Source organism: Panthera uncia (assembly GCF_023721935.1).
Source record: "Panthera uncia isolate 11264 chromosome A1 unlocalized genomic scaffold, Puncia_PCG_1.0 HiC_scaffold_16, whole genome shotgun sequence".
Lineage (NCBI taxonomy): Eukaryota > Metazoa > Chordata > Mammalia > Carnivora > Felidae > Panthera > Panthera uncia.
The window spans coordinates 31324817-31330209 of record NW_026057576.1 but is presented as its reverse complement, the minus strand read 5'-3'; the positions used below and the strand labels follow the sequence as shown (position 1 = coordinate 31330209).

Genomic DNA, 5393 nt, shown 5'->3' with positions numbered 1-5393 from the left:
AGGCCCCTATGCACCAACTGGCTAATATTTTACAGAAGGCTTCTTAAATTGTTTTTAATGTTTATCTATTTTTGACACAGAGAGAGAGACAGAGCATGAGCAGGGGAGGGGCAGAGAGAGAGGGAGACACAGAATCTGAAACGGGCTCCAGGCTCTGACAGAGCCTGATGCGGGACTCAAACTCGCAGACCATGAGATCATGATCTGAGCCAAAGTTGGACGCTCAACCAACTGAGCCACCCAGGCACCCCTTACAGAAGGCTTTCTTGACGGTTGTTGGTATCAGGATCTGAATCATTTAACCAACACACCTGGTGATTGCTGACAGCAGTCCTCAGGGCCTGATAGAGAGCCATGCTTGGCTACAGTAGTAAGGTAGCCCATTCCTTTCAAAGAGTATTTTCTCCAGTTAATGTCTTTTCTTCTTTTTCCTCTTTTCTTATTTGGGCCAAGTCCTCTCTTTTGTTGCTAGTGTGGGTGGCTACCTGATCCATGTGCTTGTCACATGCCTAGTCCAAGCCAGGCTTCCTCAGCAGTAAATCCCAACTGCAACAAATTGTGAACTTGTGACAGATCAATACAGGACTGTTTAAACTGTTGATGTGCCCTATTGAGATACTCACAAGGTTCTTCACCATTTCCATCATGATAATTTCAGACACCTAGAAGCAAGTAAGTCTTAAAAACAGTACCTTCTCTTTCCCACAATTTCCGTTATGTGGTTCAGTCTCTGATAGTTTTTCATCACAGCAATTTTAAAGGAGTTCTAGGATAACTTTAGTTTCTTTTTTCCTGCAATTTCAAAGCATCCCAGTTGTTCCAAGCAGAAGTAGCTCCATGCTGTATCCAGCTGGAGCACTGCATAGTTATTCAGTTCTCTGCAACACTCAGAAAATGTGTCAGTGTCCAACAGACACAGCAAGACTATTCCATATTATTTTCTTTTCAGGAAAGCTCTGCCCTACTGATGATATCCCATAGGTAAAATAAGGGCTTTTCTTTCTGATGGAGGAATTCTGGTTGCTCTGCCTGTCTGGTTAGTTGCATGTTGTTTCTGGATTTACCACCTATTCAACACTCTCTGATAATCTTCATAGTCTATAAATCCTCCAAATTCTTCTTATTCTTTTATTTTGGCTTTATTTTTCTCTTTTTCTCCAACCTGAAGTTTATCTCACATCCTCTTCAGACTGCTTTAGTTAGAGCACTATAGTTTTTACATTGTGTTACTACTTGTTCTTTAAGTGTTTCTCCTAATTGAAGTTCTTTCTCATTTATGACAATTTTGATATAGTTTTATTGAAAGCCAAAGGTTTCAGCTCTGTTAGACTTCAGTTCTCTGCTTTTAATATACAACCAGTCCTCCAACAAGTGTTTTTGTTTTGTTTTGTTTTGTTTTTTTTTACCTTTTCTTAGTCTTGGAGGTGAAAATACTCAACTGTGGCAATTCCTATTGTCTTATAATTTTCATTTCCTGTTTCATGCTCAATTGCTTTGTAACATACTTCTTCTGTTATCTTTTCTGCTTTACTTTTGCAACCTATTAGCTTGTCAGAGTCCTTAGCAAGGTCCTTCAATGCCAAACCAACTTCTTCATTTTCAACTGTATACAAAGATCCCCAAAGTTGCACTCTGTCTTCCCTTAAAAATTAGGTCAGGTTTGCTTGAATTCCGTGCCACCCTGCACCATCAGGGCTTCTGCAGCAACCCACCAAGTACCTGGATGCAGAGGCAGCCATGGTTTATTTTCATTACACATGAGGACCCCTGTGTTCAATGTACTTTGATTATATGCCAGTGCCTATAACAGATGTTCCATTCACTTTTGCATTTGTGTCTCATTACCTTAAAAAAATAAAATACAGTGATTTTACCTATTTGGAGAATGAGATTTCTGAAAGTTAGGAAGTTAACTGTGAAAGCTGTAAATCCAGGATTAAAGATGTTCACATACGATTTTCTAATTTCCACCAATAAGATTCTTGACTATGTTTACATTGTGGTGATTTTTCATATTTGAGGACATATGTTTGCTTTTATATGGGCAATACAAAACCATCAGAAAGAAAAAAAAAAGTTGTCCTTTAACTTCTATGTACTTGGGATTCAACCATTACTTACTAAGTATACAGTCCTATCTGTTAAGCTTCTCTCAAAGTAGTGGAGCATAATTAAATTGCCATGGTAGCAGGGAGCAAGCATATATGAACAATACGAAATATGTCCAGCAGGGCAATATGGGTACAAAGTAAAGTGACCCAACTGCAAATGTTTTCTCTCAAAGTAGAGCCTTGTAGGTGAGGTTTGGTAGAGGAAGCTGTTAACTTTGGTTTGGTAGAGGAAGCTGTTAACTTTAGTATCTATTGTCTTTACCACTGGATTGTAATAGCTCCTTGTTAGTAGGGGTTCCATCTTGTTTGCTTTTGTATCAGCAGATCTCTGAGTGTTAAGCTGAGCACTAAATGTTATTTCTCAAATGAGTGAACACTCAATAAGATGGATTGATAATTGACTTGTCAATATCAACAAGATCCAATCTAGGAGCCTAAATATGAGAACAAGCTCTGGTCAATGAAAGAGAGAGAGTATGCTCATCATACTGGTAAAAGTTTCAGGTTAGGTCTCTAAATATAAGGGGTAATAACAGGAACTTGGCAAGGAATAAGGACAAAGCACGCGTTTAATCCTAGAAACTCTGTGCCAAAATGTGGATAAGACAGATTGATAAGGTAAAATGTAAATTTGTAATAACAGTGAATAAAAGGTTTTTCTCTAGATTCACTAAAAAATGAGTCACATTAACTAAGGTGTCTCCAAGGTATAGAAGCTTAGAAACTCTGAATAGGCCAAAATATCCCTGTTGGATGGAGGTCTGGGCAATCTGAGACATTTGGAAACATATTCTGCTTCTTTCTGTACAGGTTCAGAAACTGGTGCAAGAATGATTTGCATGCAGGAAATCTAACTTTCATGTATTGACAATGAACTACTTTATAGTTCCATTTATTCAGGGTGACTCTGAATCCAAATCTGGATATAAACATGTTGACTTGACATAATTATCAATGGCATAACTTTGTTTTCCACAGTGTCTCAGTTTGAATGATAAATTAATTTGGACTTTATTGAAACTTTATTTTACTCATGTTTATTTTACTTATAAGACTTTGTCATATCTCCCATAAAAGAATTCAAATTTCTGGACAATGGCAATGCATTTCCCATGTAAACACAATATGTTATAGTTGATCGCACTGAACCCTCTCTTAAAATCCTGACTCTACTCCTAATGTGAGGTTGGGCAAATTATTTTAACTCTAAACTTTAGTTTTATTGTCTATAAAGTAGAAATAATTATATTACCTGGTATACAGTTTGAAAATTAAATAATATACAGTTTGACATATATGTAGAAGGCTAAGCATTGTACTTGGAACATATACTACTTAGTAACTTCAACAGTTTAGTTATTATAATACAAATTAATATAATATACTATAACAGATGTTATGAGTTCACAATAAAAGTTATAACTTCCCGGGAAAGGGGACAGGATTGAGTTAAAAGGGGAAAGGATTGAGTTAATTAAAATTTATGGATAAAGGAAACATTTATGTCAATGCAGTGGAGGACAATCTCATGAAAATGAAAGAAACATGAATAAAATCACAAAAGAAAATGTATGTTTAATGCAGAAACTGATAGGTGATTCATTTGATAAAATTTCAGAATAAGTAAAAATGAATAAAGAGCAATAAATTGTAATAAATAATATGAGGAGTATTTACTTGGTTTTCCAGCTCTAAATAGGTCCTGCCTGAATTTGAATCTTTTTTTTTTCACTAACTAGATGTATATCTTGAGTAAATAAACTAGACTTTGTATGTATTATTTTTTTCATCTAGAATATGTTTCAGTAGAACATGTTTCACCTAGAATATATTTCATCTAGAATATGAAATAGTCATTAGAATATGTTGACTAATAGCTTCTATTTCATAAGGTTTTTTTGAGAGTTAAATAATTCTCATATACAACACATACGTAGTACAAATATACACATACACATATATATGCAATATTGCTTAAAATAGCTATTGACATGTAGAAAGTGTTCATTAAATGCTAGATACTTCAATATCAAAACTGTTAATAATATAATCAAAAGATATTGTCAAGAAATTGATGGGATGGGTTCGTTGGACCTGATGTCTTTAAGCTTTAAAGGAAAGCATGCCATTACCTTAGGAGACATGAGAGGATGTGGATTCAGGCTAAAAAGATGAAATTTACAGAATAGATGGTATTAAATTTAAAGTGCTGATGGGGCATTCAGTTACTGTTGTTCAGGTGACAACTAAGAGTTTTATGGCTAATGGTCTTCAGAAACGATCAGAGATCGAACTACGGAGTATGCTTTAATGAAAGCTGGGATGCATGGAGACTCACAATAGAAAGCACAGTCATGGATAAAACAACTTGCCCAAAGCCACTGTGCCAATAGGTGGTAAATTGGGGACTCAGGGGTTAGTTTGAGAAGTGCGGAAATTTCTTTGAAACTCCATTACCTATAGAATGGTGGGATAGGGTTAGAGAATTCCTTTCTCCCCCCATCAAGAAAAGTCCCTTAATTTTTACAGAAGCTCTTTAAAAAAAAAAATTGTTTATTTATTTTTTGAGAGAGACAGAGCACGAGCCAGGGAGCAGGGAGAGGAAGAGGAGGGGGGACACACAGAATCTGAAGCAGGCCCCAGGCTCTGAGCTGTCAGCACAGAGCCCGACTCTGGGCTCCAACTCATGAACTGTGAGATCACGGCCAGAACCAAAGTCTGCCTGAGCCACTTATATGCCCCTTTACAGAAGTTCTTAATTTGGTTTTGAGCATGGACACTGGATTCAACTACAATTTATCTGTTAACACAACCAGAAAGATTTGATTCTGTGGGCCTTATACCACCTTAAAATTATTTTCAAAGACACTAGATTTTTCTTTAATTGACTGTATTATCAATTCCTCTGAATGGATTCTTTTTTTTCCCCAAAAGTTTATTGTATTTCTCCCTTTTTCACTCCTTACCAAAGACAAGAAATATTTATTCTAAATGAAGTTACTGAGAGGAAATTATGCAGAATTTAGCAGCTTTCTCTTGGTTTTATGGGGTTCTTACGTCCTTATCCAACTAGAAGTCACAGTTATCTAGTTCTGCTTGTGACTGAGTGGTTTCATTACTGAGCTGAATAGTGTGCCCTCCAAAATTCATGTCCACCAGAACCTGTGAATGTGACGTTATTTGTAAATGTGATGTAAGCAAGCTAAATGAAGTCATACTACATTCAGATGGGCTCTAAATCCAATGACTGTGTCTTCATAGGGAGAGGGAGATTTGGAGAGA

The 5393-nt window shown here is 36.3% G+C and overlaps 1 pseudogene; it reads right to left on the bottom strand.

The window, feature by feature from the left end:
* Positions 1-251: 251 nt before the first annotated feature.
* Positions 252-1739, bottom strand: LOC125934015 (NEDD8 ultimate buster 1-like; annotated as a pseudogene).
* Between the last annotated feature and the right edge of the window lie 3654 nt (positions 1740-5393).